Consider the following 18052-nt stretch of genomic DNA (forward strand, 5'->3'; position numbering starts at 1 on the left):
GGGAGCCTGGGTGGCTCAGTTGGTAAAGTGTTTACCTGTTTATATCAACTCAGGTCATGATCTCAGGATTGTAGAGCCTGCTTAGGATTCTCTCTTTCCCTCTCCCTCTTCCCTACCCTCTCCAACTCTCAAAAAAAAAAAAAAACCAAAAAACAGGTAAATTATTATATTAAAACGATTATGCAAACAAACAAAAAGTGAAAATAGACCTACAAATACAGAGAATTGATGGTTGCCAAAGAGGTATGTGTTGGAGGAATGGGCAAAATGGGTGAAGGGGAGTGGAAGATACAGCCTTCCTGTCAAGCAATGAATAAGTCATGGGATTAAAGATACAGCATAGTGAAGAAAATCAATGGTATTGTAATAACATTGTATGGTGACACAGGGCAGCTACAGTTGTGGTGAGCACAGAATAATGTATAATATAGACTTGTGGAATCACTATTAGTACCCCTGAAACTAATGTAGCATTGTGTGTCAACTATCCTTCAATTTTTAAAAATAGTGGAAAACTTTGAAATGGTCATGAATATATGACAAAATACACATATATGCATACATACACATATATCAAGTATGAGTGCTAAAATCTACATCCAAGTATCTTACATTTCTATCTTTACCTCAGTGTAAAAATAGCTAAAACTATATCTATTGACTATCCACTAAATAGAATAAAATAAAATATCCACGAAAACCTCTACTCCTCATATTTTGCATTTATAGGCCATGAGCACCTGGCACCTGATCCTTCAAGACATTGCCTCCTTTACCCACCATATTCAGTCAGCCTATAATTTCTGAAAACTTCTAAGTCTCTCTTTTTTATCAATTTATTTCCAGTGTTCCTATCTTATTTCAGCCTATTGTTGTTTGTGAATTAAACTACTACTATAGTCTTTTAACAGATGTATCTGTTTCCAATCTTAAACACTCTTCCTTTCCTTATTCCTCAGTCACACTGGTACCAGTTATCTTCTGGAGCACCCACGTCACTGCTCTACTCAAAGGGCTGCAGCGCCTCCCTAATACCTATGGAATAAGATCAAAGCTTCCTGCTACATCATGTATTGCCCTCTACGACTGGTATTCCTCAGTGGGTTCCCTAGGGCTTTTGAAGACTTTGGAATCATTTTAGGGTGGCTACAATGACTGAAAGGTATTAAGAGCATTAACTGAGCAAAGGATAGAGGTGTTAGGTGTGCAGAGTAGATTTATGTAAGGAAGAATTGACATACACCCTGCATGACCTTCAAATGACTCAGCAGACATTGATGTAGAAGATCATATTTAAAATAGTCTGAGACAAGGGATGCCTGCGTGGCTCAGTGGTTGAGCGTCTGCCTTCAGCTCTGGGTGTGAGGTTTGGATATCAAGTCCTACAAGAAGCCTGCTTCTCCCTCTGTCTATGTCTGTGCCGATCTCTGTGTGTCTCTCATGAACAAATAAATAAAATATTTTAAAAATAAAAATAATAAAATAAATAAAATAGTCTGAGCCAAGAAGTTATCCTCAAAACAACTTATTTTAGACTATTTTTATGTGCATTTAATTTTCTTGGAATCAAATGTCAAGTAAATTAAGAAAAGATGATACCTAGTTTTGTTTGGAACTTCATCAAGGGTTACTCACAATTTGGTAAACATCTCTCTTCAGCAATTCCTCTAATGTATCTGAGTTGCCAACACAACGTGTGTATCATTGGCAATTGTCGCTGTTGCATTATAGGTGGCTCTACATCCTACCTCAAACAACTGACTTCTTACTTGTCTAATAGTCTTTCCCAATCAATGATTTAGGCTGGCTTCTTTGGGAAACAGACTAAAATTCTGATATTTTAATGCAGGAAGATTATTGGGGGTACTCTCAGAGACAATAATTTGAGGAATAATGGATTTGGGATTGGGCCAAGGGAGAAGATGAACTGTGGTTTTGGTGCAATAGAGGACTCAGCCTACCCCACCAGGCATTCTGGAGCCATTACACCTTGAAGATGGAACCAGTTCTTTAAAACCACACTATGACACATTAGTTGCATTGTATCCTATGACTAAGTTTTAGTTAATTCCTTTTATGGCATAAGATATAGATCAAGTTGTGTTTTATTTTGTGTATGCTTATGCGATTCCAATTATTCCAGCATCATTTGATGAAAAACCTATTCTTTCCCCCCTGAAGTATCTCTGCACATTTTGTAAAAAATCCAGTCTGCAGATGTGTGGGTTATTTTTGCCTTCTCTATTTTGTTCCATTGATATGTCTATTTTCATAACAATACCATATTGCTTGATTACCATAGTTTCATAATGTCTTGAAATCAGGTAGCAGCAGTTCTCCAATTTTTTTTCAAAGCTCATTTGGCTATTTAGTTATTTTGATTTTCATAGAAATTTCTTATACATTTTAGAATAAGTTTGTCAATGTCCAAAACTATCTGCTGGGATTTTGACTGGAATTTTATTGCATATATAAATTAATTTGGGAAGAAATTACATTGTAATAATTTTGAGTCATCACATCTATGAATACAGTACATCTCTATTTAGTGTTTAAGTTCTCTCAGTACTTTTTTATAATTTTCAATGTACTAGTTTCTCATATATTTTGGCAGATTTATTCCTATGTTTTTCATATATGTTGTTTCTACTTGTTTGTTGCTAATATAGAAATACAATTTTGCATACAGATCATCCATTCTGCAGCACTGCTAAATACACTTGTTAGCTTTTGTTTTAGAGATTTCCTATGTAGATCATCATGTCTTCTGCAAATAAAGACAATTTTATTTCTTCCCATCCAATCTGCATGCCTTTATTTCTTTTTTCTTGCCTTGTTTCACTGACTGGAACCAGAACCACCAATCCAATGTGAAAAAGAAGTAGCAAGAGTATATAGCCTTGATTTGCTCCTGATCTTAAGGTGAAAGCATTCAATCTTTTGCCAGTTAGTATGATATTAGCTATAGTTTTGTTTTTTAAGATGTTCTTCACCAATTTAGGGAAAATCCCTTCTATCTCATTCTCTGAGTGATTTAATCAGAAATGGATCTTGTCAGATATTCTTCTGTAATAATGTAAGGTTTTTCATTACTCCAGTCTTTGTCTCAATCTTCTTTACCTAGTGCTTCATATGCCACTGGGTGTCCGTCTCTGAGCTGCCCCCAAGCCTAGGAAGAGTTGGCTACCCTGTATTTCCACATCACTGAATATATTCCTTTAGGATGGTCCTTATATTATTTGTATTGTGCCTGTCTCTTCTGAAGGGCAACCATGAGGCTTATCACTTCCCTGAATTCAAAGAATTTGGTCAATGCCTGGCATATAACAGACAATCAGTGTTTGATTAACTGAATTGAATTCCAGACTGTTAGCAGTATCTTAAAAGTCTCAGTTCACTCCACCCATCAGGAGTGGAGAACATGACTGGAACTGACATACTGCGCTCTTGTCACTTCCACTTCTATCCCTAGCCAGAATATGTGAGTGCAAAGCTGTGTGAAATTAAAAAAATCATAGTCCAGAGATTTTAGGTATGTGGCCCATTTCAGTATTTTATTCCAGCCACCTTATCAACATGCTTTATAACAAGGAAGTTATTCGGCCAAATTAAAAAGAACAGAAAAAATGTGTTAGTGAATTCTTTTAGGAATAGAAAACTGAACGATATGCTTTGTCAGTTTTCTTGGAAGATATTCTCTGAATTCTCATTTACTGAAGAATATTAAGAATTTTGATACTCATGCCAAAATGTTTGCCATGGTTGCACATCTACTTAAATTATTTTGTTTCAGTTTATAAACATCTCTGGTTCTAGAAGAAATTTTCAAATAGGTAATACAGGAATCTCCAGAAAAATTGATTTTTTAAACCAATGCTATAGCCAAATGAAGACTAAGTCATTATGAGTCTTTTTTAAATATCACTATTATCATTATTATTATAAATCCTGAGAAATACTTCTAAAAATTCTTTAAAAATAACCATCTTTGTTGCTCAAGTAGTTTATTCATATCTCAAATTCTACTTTAAAGCCATTTATTTACATATTACTTCATATGGATTTTAACTTCTTCCGTAGTCTTCATAATGATCCCATGAATGGTTGAACATGATTCACGTTGATATGTTTTGCTTTAAACATAAATCATTCTGATAATGTAATGAAACTATTTCATTTATATAATAGAGCTTCAAAGAATCTCTCTTTTTTTTTTTTCTGCCTTTAAAATTATTTGGATTTTTTCCTTAGGGCATATGCCTACAAATTAATTATTATATCAAAAGATAAGATCATTTGCATAGCTCTTAACATATTTTGCCAAATTTCTTGAAACAAGTTCTGCCAATTTACTGTGATTCTAGAATGTATAGGCATATCCTGCTTCCTGGGCCCACTGATGACCTGCTAAAGAGTAGTTTTTGACTCCTGGTGCATCCTGAGCCACACCTACCTTTTGGGGCAAATTAGCAGGAGAAAAGAGCAGGCCACCATCACCTCCCACCTTTTGTAGCTCATACCACCACTTTTGCCTGCAACAGAGTTGTAGTTTCGTTGCTGAGACTCTCCTAGGATGCACACAAGGAAAGTCTTGAGAGTTCAGTCTTACAACGTATCCTCTTCCTGGTCCTCTGATATAAAGAGCTTTTTCTGTCTCTCTCTGTTCACAATTCCAGGAGATACATTTCAGGAGATACATGTGTCTCAGTAAAGAGACATGGAAGGTAAAACAAACAAGCAAATAAAATTAAAAATAGACTAGGATAAATCTCTAAAGTATGGTCATTCATTCTTCAAGCCTTGATATCTCTACCCTGTCCATCTGCTCTTTTTTATTTTTTATTTTCATTTTTAGTTTGAGTAGACACACAATGTTACATTAAGTTTCAGATATACAACATAGTGATTCAAAAAGTTTATATCTTAGACTATGTTTTATGCTATGTGCTATGCTGACACGTGTAGCTACCATCTGTCACCACACAACACTATTACAATATCATTGACTATATTCCTTATGCTGTGCCTTTTACTCCTGTGACTCATTCATTCCATAGCTGGAAGCCAGTATCTTCTACTTCCCTTCACCTATTTTGTCCAACTCCTGACTCTCCTCCCCTCTAACAACCATCAGTCTACCTTCTTTTATTTAATTTTTAGAGACCTCTAGTAGCTACTTTATGAATTTTGTCTGAGGATTTTAGTCATTATCAATGGGAAAGATAACAACAAAATTCTTATATATGATCCAGTATATTTATTCCTTTATATACTGGAACCAGAAACTATCAATAAGCTTTAATTTGGGAAAGTATGAAAATAGATTTTATTCTTTGTGTCATTAGTTGATTTCAAAGATTGTGGAGTGTTGACAACATACATTGGTTTTGAGCTAATCTGATCCAGTGACTGAGATTTACCTTTAGTTCATTTCTTTGATATATGGAATTATAGCAGTTGGACCACTTAACCCTATGTTAAGTAGTACAAGCTGAAAAATATGACAGCAGTTTTTCTTTTTTCCCCCAACCTTCATGTAGGAGCTCAGATCCAGGTTCAGTAATTTTTTTTTTCTGTAAAAGGCCAGATAGTATTTTAGGATTTGTTTTAGTAATATTTTAGGATTTTAGGATTGTAGAGACATACAATACCTTTTTCAACTACTCACCTCTGTTGTTATAGTGTGCAAGCAGTCCTAGACAACATGTGAATAAATAGGCATGGCTATATTTAGCCAACGATCTATAGTTTGCCACCTTCTAGCTTAGAACACTGAATTGACATCTCTGTGCCTTGGGATTGATAAAACTCACCATAACACTTCACATGGATTCAAAAATTTCTACTGAGTGAAATGTACATTTGTATTATTTTGGGGTAAGTGATACTGCATGAGACTGGACTGCTAATAGGTATGGGCCTCTGTTCTGAGGTTTCCAGGAGCCAGTCACAATCACTCCAATTTACATTTGTCTTATTATTTACACGTGTGCCCTTGTGAACATCTCATAAATTAAAATTCTTATATATGATCCTAAGTAATCTGAAAAAGAGGAGGGTGAAGCTTTCTAATTTCATTCCAAAGTTTAAAGATACAGGACAATAACTTGAGTTGATAGTTGCCAGATTCCAGGTTGAATTGTCACCTTATTAGGGACAGAATTTTAGAAGATTCAAGTATTTCCTAGCATTTATTAAGAAATTGTTTAGGTGCCTAGATTTAGTATAGCACTCCAAACCAGAAAGACCTATATTCAGCTTTTTTACTATGGCACCACATAAATGTACGTTCTGTCTTTACATGAAACCCGACATTAAAATAGAAGTTTTTTTTTAATATCCTGAGTACTTATAATTACAGTTGGCCTACATTAAAGGGATTCTGAATAAATCAAGAGGACTCTCAATTTTTCAAATTCACAATTCAGAATTATCTAGCTCTATTAACATCCCATTATTTTCCCAGGGTTCTATCACTCATATTTCAAAAACTAGTTATGACAGGACCAGAAGAAATTACAAGACAAAACATAAATTTTGGGTAAAATGATCTAAGGAAGAGATGATAACCAAAGCCATAAAATGTTATATATTTTACTACATAAATATGACCAGCATTTATGTGGCAATTCATGCCATAAATTGTTACCCCACAAACACTCAGCAATTTCCTTTGAATAATCACAATTCAAGAAGGAAAAGAACCTAATATTGCCAACTTTACCATGGGGATTTCAACAGGGAATCCACAAATATAGTTATATAAAATATAAATGTAAAGATGTTGAAACATAGAGAAGAGGATTAAATGGAAGGCAAAATTTGACTTAAGAAAAAGTAGGATGAGGGTAAATGAAAGAAAATGTCAGGTATCAGAATATTTCCTGAAGTTATGAAAAAGACAGGCCCTTATCTCTTTTCTCCCAGGTTATAGTCATCTATTTCCCTGCCCAAAAAGTAATTTCCAATAGTATTTGCCACTGCTCATAGTAGCAGAATACATACCCATTAAGGCTCACTTTCTTAAAAAAGTGTACTAAGAATATGAGTATAAGCCACACAGAAGATTTTACTAGTTGTATATAAATAACACCACACAAGAGATGACAATCCAGCATTAAACTCTTCTTTTTTAACAATGTGACAGAAGCAACTTTAATTCCCATAAGTGAGAAATTATATGGTTCTGCAAAGAATAGCCACTATTAGTGTTTACAGAAATCACATTACCGGGGCACCTGGGTGGCTCAATTGGGTTAAGCATCAGAACTCTTGACTTTACTCAGGTCATGATCTCAGGACCATCAAATCAAGCCCCCCCTCTTTCCCCCCCCCCCACACCTTCCCCATGCAAGATTCCTTGCTCAGTGCAGAGTCAGCTTGAGATTATGTTTCTCTCCCTCTGTGCCCTCCCCTGCCTCTCTCTCTCTCTCTCTCAAATAAATAAACACAACCTTAAAAAAAAAAATCACATTGCCAGATGAGGTATTACTCATCATGCCTCACATGGCTTCTCAATATATGCATAGTACAATATGTCAGGACTCTGAGGGGCTACATAGTAAGGTATGTGAAGAAAAGCTTATAAGTTGACTTGTTCTGAGATTTTATTCTTTCAAAAAATTCTAGAGGTCATGAAATGGACCCTATTTCTTAAACTTATTCACCTTGTTACCATTATAAGGAAGAAATGGAAGAGACTCAGTCACTATACATATTGTCTGCCAAGTGTCAAGACATCACTCACACTTGGCTTATCAGGACACACTGAGAACAAGAACTACAGGGAGGGTCCTGTGCTTTTGGAGTGAAGATTACACCCAATCCCTTTTTCGTCCTCCTTTCTAACTTCATTGAGTATGACTTGGTAGTCTGGACAGATTTTCACTTTGAGCAAAGTAAATCTAGCAAGGGGCTTAAAAAAAAAAAAAAAAAAAAAAAAAACCTACATCAACAATGTCCCTTGGTTCCTTTCTCATGACATTTTAGAAAAATACTAATGCCCCCTGAAATAATGTTGAGTGCTGGAAAACCTGATATCCTAAATTATTAGGGAAGGATGATAACATATCCATCCAATCTCTAAATCTGGTTAAACTGGTGTATTCATTTTTTTAAGGTTTTATTTATTTATTCATGAGAGACACAGAAAAGGAAGTAGAGACATAGGCAGAGGGAGAAGTAGACTCCCAGTAGGGAGCCTGATGCAAGACTCGATCCCAGGACTTGGGATCACACCCTGAACCCAAGGCAGATCACACCCTGAGCTCAAGCACTGAGCCACCCAGGCGTCCCATAAACTTTGGTGTATTCGTTACTAGACAGTTTAACTCTGTTCTAAGGTTTCCTCATCTGTAAAATAATGGCATCTACTTAATTGAGAAAAATAAAAGAATAGACTCTAGGAAATATCAGAATAGGAATAAATAGAAGAACAGCCGACAGAGTGATATATTTGCCTTGGGGAAAAGGAATTGGATGTGGAGGTGATATAAAATATGTTTCTGGGTCAGGAATATGAATAGGGCCTGATGTAACAGAAAAGTCCAAGCAATTCAGGAGGAGGAGCACGACTAACACACTATTACAGAACTAGAAGCAGATGTAGATAATTCATTATGGAAGAACATAGGGTTACAGGTCAGGATGCTGAAAACTTAATGTGGGATATAAATGTGACATGTTCTGTAGCTTCCCTGAGGAGTTTGAAATTGGTGGTTTCCATGGAAATCTATAAAATATTTTTAACGGACAGAGTGATGTAAGCAGACCAAGGGTTATTTGATGGTCTTCACAAAAACACAGCAGTTCTGGAAGAACAATGATGAAAATAAATCATTTGGCTGTGTTGAAGAAAATTAGACCATATAAAAATCAAATCCAGAGGGACTGTAAATCTAAATGTGAATGGTAAATAAAGCCTTGAGAAGAAAATATAAAATGTCTTCATGACCTTGGGATTGGCAAATGTTTTGTAAAGAGATACCCAAAACCCCACTAATCATAAGGGAAATTTTTTAAATGAAAAACTCTTGGGGCATCTGGGTGACTCAGTCAGTTAGTTAAGTGTCTGACTCATGATTTCAGCTCAAGTCATGATCTCTGGCCCTGGGATGGAGCTTTGCATTGGGCCCCATGATCATTGGGGTCTGCTTGTGGGTTCTCTCTCTCCTTCTCCCCTTGGCTCTCCCCCTGATTGTGCTCTCTCTCTAATAAATCTTTTAAAAATGAACTCTTACTTATCAAAAGACAGCATTGAGAGTAAGAAGTCAGGCCACAGAGAAAGATGATGGCTTCGATATCTATATCTGGCAAAGAACACACATCCAGAAAATATGAACTCCACAAATTAATACAATGCAGACAACCAACCTAAAAGAAAGTAAAAATATGCACATCAATGATGCAGAAATTATACTCATAGATACATACAATAAAATGTATACATTTACCAAAAAATATGTCCGAGAATGATCAGAACTATTAACCAAGTGTCTATCAAAAGGATAAATTCTCATACATACATATGATGGAATCCAATACAGTAATAAGAATAAATAGTTACACATATACATAATATGGACAAGTCTCACAAACATAACATTGTATTTGAGAAGTTTGACATGTAGAGGACATTCTACAAGATCCCGTTTCTATCAATCTGACATATATTAGAAGTCAGTAGTCAGTAGAGTGGTTATAGGCATAACAATTAAAAGGAGAAATGGAGAGTCTTCTAATATGTCCATAGCTTTCCGTGTCTCAATCTGATGTTTGCTACATTTTGTGTTTACTTTGAAATTTATAAAATTGTATTCAGGATTTATGCACTTTTCTGAGGATATACTAGGATAAAAATTACCAAAAAAATAAAAATCAGACGAATTTCTACTTCCAGCCTTGTGGCTAACTAAATATTCTGAAAAGTCTTCCAATGCAAATGCCAAGATACTGGATAAATTAGAATAACCATTTTTTAAATCCACAGCTGAGCACACAAGAAAGTACAGGAAATATGGATGGGGCAGATAAAAACCAGAAGGAATCTGAAGCCAGAAATATATGAAATTTGAAGCCTATGTTACCCTGAGGGCACACATTTCCTAGGAATCCAGAATTTGGGGATTAGATTGCCACTCTGGGTTACCAGACTATATACAATTTGACTCTCCTCTTCACCTCTCCGGCCATCTTCCTTTCCCTCTTTCTCACTCATTGATAGAACTTTGATATAACAAAGTAGTTAAAACCAACCTGACAAACTGTGAAGAATTCTTATAGGAAACATACATGTGAATTTCAAATTGAGTGCTTTCCTCTCTCAATTTTCCCTTAAATACATAAACAATTCTCTTGCTTTTCTCACACTCTGACAGTAAATGGGCTTACTCTCAGCAATCTTGTGATTTACATTCAACCCACCACTTAAGGACACTCTTTTTTTTTTTTTCCTAACCTCATTTAAGGTACCAGATGACCTTCTATTTAACAGATACCTTATATACATCTACTTCTGGAAGAAAATAATGTTCTGCAAGAGTTCTGCATTGGAATTCAGAGGGGAGAAAAAAAGCACCTGGCACCAGGCCTGACATTTGCACTAAATCTGTGATGACTTCGGGCAAGGTACCCAACTCATTTGGGCCTTAGAAACTTCATTTGTCAAATTTAGTGAGTGGACACTGATTTTCCAGGCATCATGTCATAGGAGAAAAAAGCATTTGCTTTGAGGTCGGGCAAATTGAAAATCTGTCTCTGCTCTGGACCAGGTAAGTAAATTGATATAAGCATATACTGAAACCCCAGGCAGCCCTTAAAGAGATGAAGTGGACCCACATGCCTTGAAATAGAAAGATTTTCAAGACATGTTGTTAAGTAATAAAGAGCAGAGCAATATAAATGGCATTTCATTTGTAAAAAAGAATAAATATGATGAATAATATATGTAATCAATAAAAAATCTTTGCAAGGGGAAAATCTCCTCTGTAGATTTAAAAGGAGAGGGAGTATAATTTTCCTGTATTCAGTGAATAATTAACATGTGGATGTATAACTTACATAATTTTATAATTACATATTTACAATTTTTTTAATGGCTGGTACAAAGTTGTAATTAAAATTCATTTCACTTTTCTGTGGCAAATAGCCTATGAAGCTACTGATTTGGGGAGTTAAAAAAAATGCCTGAGAATGAAAATACTTGAAATTACTGGATTATCTGACATGATACATTTTTTCAAAAATCAAGTTTTACAGTGAGTCCTATTTATTCAGGGTTGAGTGGAACTTAGGTGTGCAATCAAGGTTGAGCAAGAAGTTTGGGTACAGACAGGAAAAGGATAAAGCATTTAGCCATATCATTTTTCTTCAGAAAGAAGATGGAAACAGAACAGGTGATGAATGGGAGAGCAATTATGCGGGACAAAGAACATGGTTGTGGCATCTTCCTGAGATTACAGAGGCAGCCAAACAAGTGTCTCTGGTGGAAGTAAGTAGAAGCTACTAAAGGTGATTATACATTTCTAATGTAGGCTTTCTAAGTACAACAGTGAGAGGAAAGTGCATTAAGTAACCTGATATAAAGTTTTTAGTCTAGAAGCACCTGGGTGGCTCAGTGGTTGAGCATCTGCCTTTGGTTCAGATCATGATCCCAGGGTCCTGGGATCAAGTCCTACATCAGGCTCCCTGCAGGGAGCCTGCTTCTCCCTCTGCCTATGTCTCTGCCTCTCTGTGTGTCTCTCATGAATAAATAAATAAAATCTTTAAAAAAAATAAAATTTTTAGTCTAATTGTCAAATTCAATGTAAGTTATAAAACAGAAGGTGTACCAAAGAGAGAAAATTCATAGGTATAAGTTTTTCTGACCACTAAAGAGCTATTTAATAGGACACCATTTTGGAAGGCACTGTCCAGAAAAAAGAACAGTCCATTTTTCTGGCAATGAGACTGAATCAAATAACCACCCTGAGCCCTGAGTGACATAAATGAGCCTTATTTCTCATAAGTGTCCCTTTTGCCAACTGCTCACAAATTGTAGGTTGGCTTATTGAAGGACTCCTGTATCAATGGTGCTGTCACTTTGTCTTTTGGCCTTTTATAAAAACCAGCCATTTTAGCTCTTTTTAAAGAACATTCTTCTTTTCTCTGGTTTATTAGATCCCAAATATCTATCAGAAGTTCCTGAATTCTTATTATATTTTTCTTTCTCTTCAACCATGGTTGTTGTAGAGGAATACAGAGGACATTTACATGATGTTCAAGTAAGGAAGACCTTTCTAAGCCTGATAGAAAGCTAAATAACCTCAAAAAGATGAAACATGGCAAATGCAAATAATAATATATTCCTAGCCACACCTAACCTTGAAACTCTCTGGAAAGCAGTCAGAAAATAATCTCAGAGAACAAAATAAATATCTTCAGAAATGGCAAAAGCCCTTAGCAAAAAAAAAAAAAAAAAAAAAGACAAAGAAATGTCTCAGTAAATTTGACTAAGAACTTAGCTAAAAATGTGAGAAACAAATTCTCTGATAAATTTATTTAAATTTAAATTAGGGTAGTGAATGATTTTTCATATGCAAAAATGAATATTCTGTGTACATTTTTAAATATAGTTAAACTAATTAATATATCAAAATTAAGATATTAAGTATCTTCATCAAAATTAAATCCTAAGTATCCTCAGTTATAGCAAGGAGCAAACATGGATGTCAGCATCGAATGTGTACGAGGAGGTGTGACACTTACTTCGACTATTAAGTAGAATGAGCCAAGCAAAGGCCAGGCATTTGGTAGCAAAGACTGCTAGTATTCATGAAACCCACCTGTTTCTCACCTTTCCCAGCCTCCATCAAAGTTAGCTCGGTGCCATGTGCTGAAGTTGTAGCCAATGACATGTGGGCATAAGTGACATAGGCTACATTTAAGGTTTACCTTAACACACCTGCTCTGTCATCCATTTTCTCACTATAGTGACAATGGAGACTGTGTGTTGACAGCATCATGAAATGAAAGGACCCCTGAATTTGGGAATGGCCCCCAAGGAGAGCTGCTTAACCCATGATGTCACCCAGAATAAGCCTTTATTCTGTTAAGTCATTGTGATTTCAAGGTTGCCTTGAAATATTCTAGGAGAGCCTAGAAAAGTGCTTCTGAAATTTTGGTGGGCATAAAAATTTTCTGAAGACCTTGTTAAAATGCAGGTTTCTAAGTCAACTCCCCAGAGATTCTGATTCACTGAGTCTAAAGCTGGGGAAAATCATTCCTTACTTTTAATCAACTGTCAGTTTTTGTTGATGCTGCTGGTCTACATTGGCCTAAATATCCTGAATAAAATAGTAGGAGTGGAATTAGATAAAGTTTGTGTAGAAGATGTGACTTTTTTTAAAACTTCAACTGACTTCCATAAATGTTCAGACTCTTTTAGTCATTAAAATTTCCATCCTGGTTCCTAAAATATGAGCACTAATCATTTTAAAGATTCAGTGTCATTAAGCACTTACCCTCCTCTCTTCATAACACCGGCTAGAACAGAGGTATAGCAGCTTAGCAGGATGGGACCTTTTTCTTTTTTCCTTTCTACATGCTAGCCCAATGGTGTTAAGATGGACACACATGTAGAGGATGCAGCAATGTCTACTTTGCCACATCTAGAATGTGGCAGTTCCCTATTTCTGTTGGCTGTAACTTCTGGTGTTACTAACACTTCTGTGGCACTCACCTCTATGTGGCATGCTTTCAAACGTGTCTCTCATGTGGGCACACTGGTAGGCTCTTCCAGAAGCCTTATGGGGTTTCCCTCTATTATGGTCTGAATTGTCCTCCTAAAATTCACAGGTTGAAGTCCTAACCCTCAAGACCTTCAAATGTGAACATATTTAGAGACAGTGCCTTTAAACAGGGCATTAAGGGAATGAGCAAAATAGGGGAAGAGGAGTAAAAGGTACAAACTTCTAGTTATAAAATAGTCATGGGAATGAAAAGCATAGGGAATATAGTAAATAATACCATCAAAGTGTTGCACAGTGACAGATGGTAATCACACAAGCCAAAGAGAGGCCTCAGAAGAAGCCAAACACCTTAATCTTGAACGTCGCTTCTGCAGAATTGTGAGAAAATAAATTTCTGTTGTTTGAGCCATTTGGTCTGTGCTTTTACATTTCAAAAGCCCTAACAAATAAATACACCGCTTATATGGGAACTCCAGCTTCTCAGAAACAACCCTGAAACACCTTCTCAGCCTTTACTCATGTTCCTATTGTTAAAACAAACAAACAAACAAACAAACAAAAAACATGCCTTTGTCCAACAGAAGGGTTGACAAAATTACTCATAATATTTCATTTTCCAAAACCTCTATTTAGCCCATGGGAAATCTGCATGCCAAAAAATAATTAAAAAATAAAAGACTCATAGCCACCAATCCTCTCTTAGTAGTTGCCCTATTCTCTGTGCTCTGGGAAGATTCAGGACTCTAATCCAGGCACTCAACAATCTTTTCGGCAATTGCTTACCCAAGGAGCTAAATCTATGACCAGAGAAAACGGTGCAGACCACCACAAGGTTTTGGTGTTCTTCTCTAAGAGATTACTTCCTTGCCCCTGGTGAGAGGGAATCACATCTAATTATGAATCTTCCGCTCTTTTAAAAAAGAGAGTTCCTGGGGTTGCTGGGTAGCTCAGTTGGTTAAACATCTGCCTTTGGCTCAGGTCATGATCCAGGACCCTGGGATGTCAGGCTCTGTGCTTAGCAGGGAGACTGCTTCTCTCTCTGCCCCTCCCCCTGTTCATGCATTCTCTCTCTCTCTCTCTCTTAAATAAATAAAATCATATATATATGATATATATATATCACACATTTTATTTTTTAAAGATTTTATTTATTTATTCATAGAGACACAGAGAGAGAGAGGCAGAGACACAGGCAGAGGGAGAAGCAGGCTCCACGCAGAGAGCCCAATGTGGGACTCGATCCAGGGTCTCCAGGATCACGCCCTGGGCTGCAGGCGGCGCCAAACCGCTGAGCCACCAGGGCTGCTCTAATAACACATTTTATAATAAGTGTGATTATATATATAAAATGTGTGATTATATGTATAATATGTGTATATATATATGTGTGTGTGTGTGTGTGTGAGTGTGTGTGTGTGTGTGTGTGTGTGTGTGTGTGTATGTTATGTGGGCCTGGCTCCAAACCCTGCCATGGCCTGAGGTTTCAATCTGGATGAATCTAATTAGAAATTATTTTCTGATTTGGGGAAGTACCTATGGTACACACTGATGTAATACCATCAGAGGCATTCAAGGAAGCAGTTCATTACCAAACAACATTAATATTTCCGCAGCAAAACCTCTGAATAGTCACACTAAGTGGGATAAATATAGACTGTAAATAACTTCAGCTAAGTTCTAGTCATGCTTTGACAGCAAATGAATTCGGGTAAGGTTAGGTTTGAATTCCAAATTAGTGGGAAAACATTTTCAATTTTAAGTGCTTTTTGGGTTTCAGAATTGCAAGATAAGGGACTGTGGACCTATATTACAAAAAAAAATGTGGAAACAAATGTTCATCAAATAGTTATCTTCAAGTTGTGGTTCTTAACATGTATGCTAAGCAATCATTTTTCAGTGGTGATAGAATCAACATTTAAAATATGAAAGCCTAAGATACACAATAAAGTGAGATAAACAAGTTTCAAAACGGTGCCATTATGCATTTCTTCTGAACCTCAGAATTCTGGTGACATTTCGTTTTCTTTGAGAGAAATAATTGACATGCAAGACTTGAAGGCTACTAACAGGAAACATGCAGATTTTATAGGTTGTCCAGGGCCTTTTTTTGTTTTTGTTTTTTGAGGCTTAACTTCTTCTAGTAAATATCATCTTTTCTACCTATAAGTAATGAAACTTGTTAAAATCAATTAAGATGAACCTAAGTGACCAAAAGTGAGTGACAGTGAGGACAAGAAGGTGTCCAGAGAGCACCTCCATGAAGGTACAAAGAGTCAGGTTGTCAAGGGTAAATGTAAACTAGACACTCCTGAAATTTCTCCTCATACACAAGGGTTATTGTCTGAGTGAATTAAAGATCTTCAATTTGAAAAACACAGGGCACTAAAACTCACACCAACATTAAAAGGACAAATTCCCTAATATTCAAAAACACTGCAAATCAAGAAGGAAAACAATGAAATCTCTTTAGAAACAAACCAAAACACGTGAAAATTCATATACCAAAGAATATGTAAGTCTATTTTTTTTTTTTAAATATGTTAGGGCGCCCAGGTGGCTCAGCGGTTTAGAGCCATCTTCAGCCCAGGGCATGATCCTGGAGACCCGGGATTGAGTCCCACATCAGGCTCCCTGCATGGAGCCTGCTTCTCCCTCTGCCTGTGTCTCTGCCTCTCTCTCTCTCTCTCTCTCTCTCTCTCTCATGAATAAATAAATAAAATATTTAAAAAATAAATTTAAAAATTTGTTATTTTAGAGAAAGAATGTGTGTGTCTATGTGTGTGTGTGTGTGTGTGTGTGTGCACACAAGGGGGCAGAAGGGCAGAGGGAGAGGAGAGAGTTTCCAGCAGACTCCTTGCTCCACACAGAACTCAACAGGCTTAGTCCCAGGACCCTGAGGTCATGACCTGAGCTGAAATCAAGAGTCAGCCACTTAAATGACTGAGTCACTCAGGAGCCCCTGTAAGTAACTCTTAATTTTTTTTTTTTTTAAGATTTGTATTTATTCATGAGAGACACAGGGAGAGAGGCAGAGACATAGTCAGAGAGAGAAGTAGGCTCCCTACAGGAACCCACTGCAGGACTCAATCCCAGGATCCCAGGATCACAACCTGAGCCAAAGGTAGACACTCAACTGCTCAGCCACCCAGGTGCCCCTTAAAAACTTTTTAAAATCAGGGTACCTGGATGGCTCAGCGGTTGAGCATCTGTCTTCAGCTCAGTTTCTGATCCTGAAATCCAGGATCAAGTACTGCATCAGGCTCCTTGCAGGGATCCTGCTTCTCCTTCTGCCTATGTCTGCCTCTCTCTGTGTGTCTCTCATGAATAAATAAATAAAATCTTTTAAAAAATTTTTTTAAATCATTCTTTTCCTATTTGTCTTATTTTAAATATTTTCTATGGCTGTCTTTAAGTTTATATAAGAGACCTAACTTTACTCATAAGGCAGTTGCAGGTTGAAACTACAGTGAGAACTTTAACTCCCAACCAAGTGATATAACTAGATTTACCCTCCCACCTGAAACAACTCAAAATGGACACAATATCTTAAACAATGATTTTAAGACACAAGACATCACTCAAAAAGAGGACAATGTTTCTCAATAAACTGGTAACAAATAAGATGAACCCTTAGGTAGCCCCTGCCTACTACTTTTGTAGAGCTCCCAAGCTGTGGCCCAGCAGACAATCCTGAATGGAGCAGATGGAGGCGAGAAACTAGAGATTCAGGCTGCTGCATTCTCAGGATAGGGCCTCAGGACAGAGCTACACAGGAGAGAACCCTAGAAAGCTGAAAGATCTCCCTCTGCTAGTTTCCTCGCAGGTACTTTAAAAGAATTTACTTCCCCTGTAAATAATAAGTCACTTTCTTCCTGGCTGTTTATGAGATTTTTTTTTTTCTCCTTGTCACTGGTTTTGAACAATTTGATTTTGATTTAACATAGTGTAATTTTAGGTTTCGTATGCTTGAGTTTCATTGATGTTCTTGGTTCTGTGGGTTTGTAGTTCCATCAAATTCTGAAAATGTTTGATGATAATTTCTCCAAATATTTGTTCTATTTCCCTTCCCTCACCCCCCACCCCCTTGGGACCTCTATTGCTTGTATTTTGTTTGGCTGCTTGAAGTTGTTCCAAAGTTCACTGACGCTGTTATTTATTTATTTATTTGAGGGAGAGGGAATGTTTTTTCCTCTGAGTTTCATTTTAGATTGTTTATACTGCTATGTCTTTAGGTTCTTTTTTCCCCCTTCTTTTTTAATGTTTAATCTGCCATGGATCCTATCTTATAATTTTGCTTCTCATACATTGCATTTTTCGTCTCTAAA

Source organism: Canis lupus, chromosome 11, assembly GCF_011100685.1.
Source record: "Canis lupus familiaris isolate Mischka breed German Shepherd chromosome 11, alternate assembly UU_Cfam_GSD_1.0, whole genome shotgun sequence".
Lineage (NCBI taxonomy): Eukaryota > Metazoa > Chordata > Mammalia > Carnivora > Canidae > Canis > Canis lupus.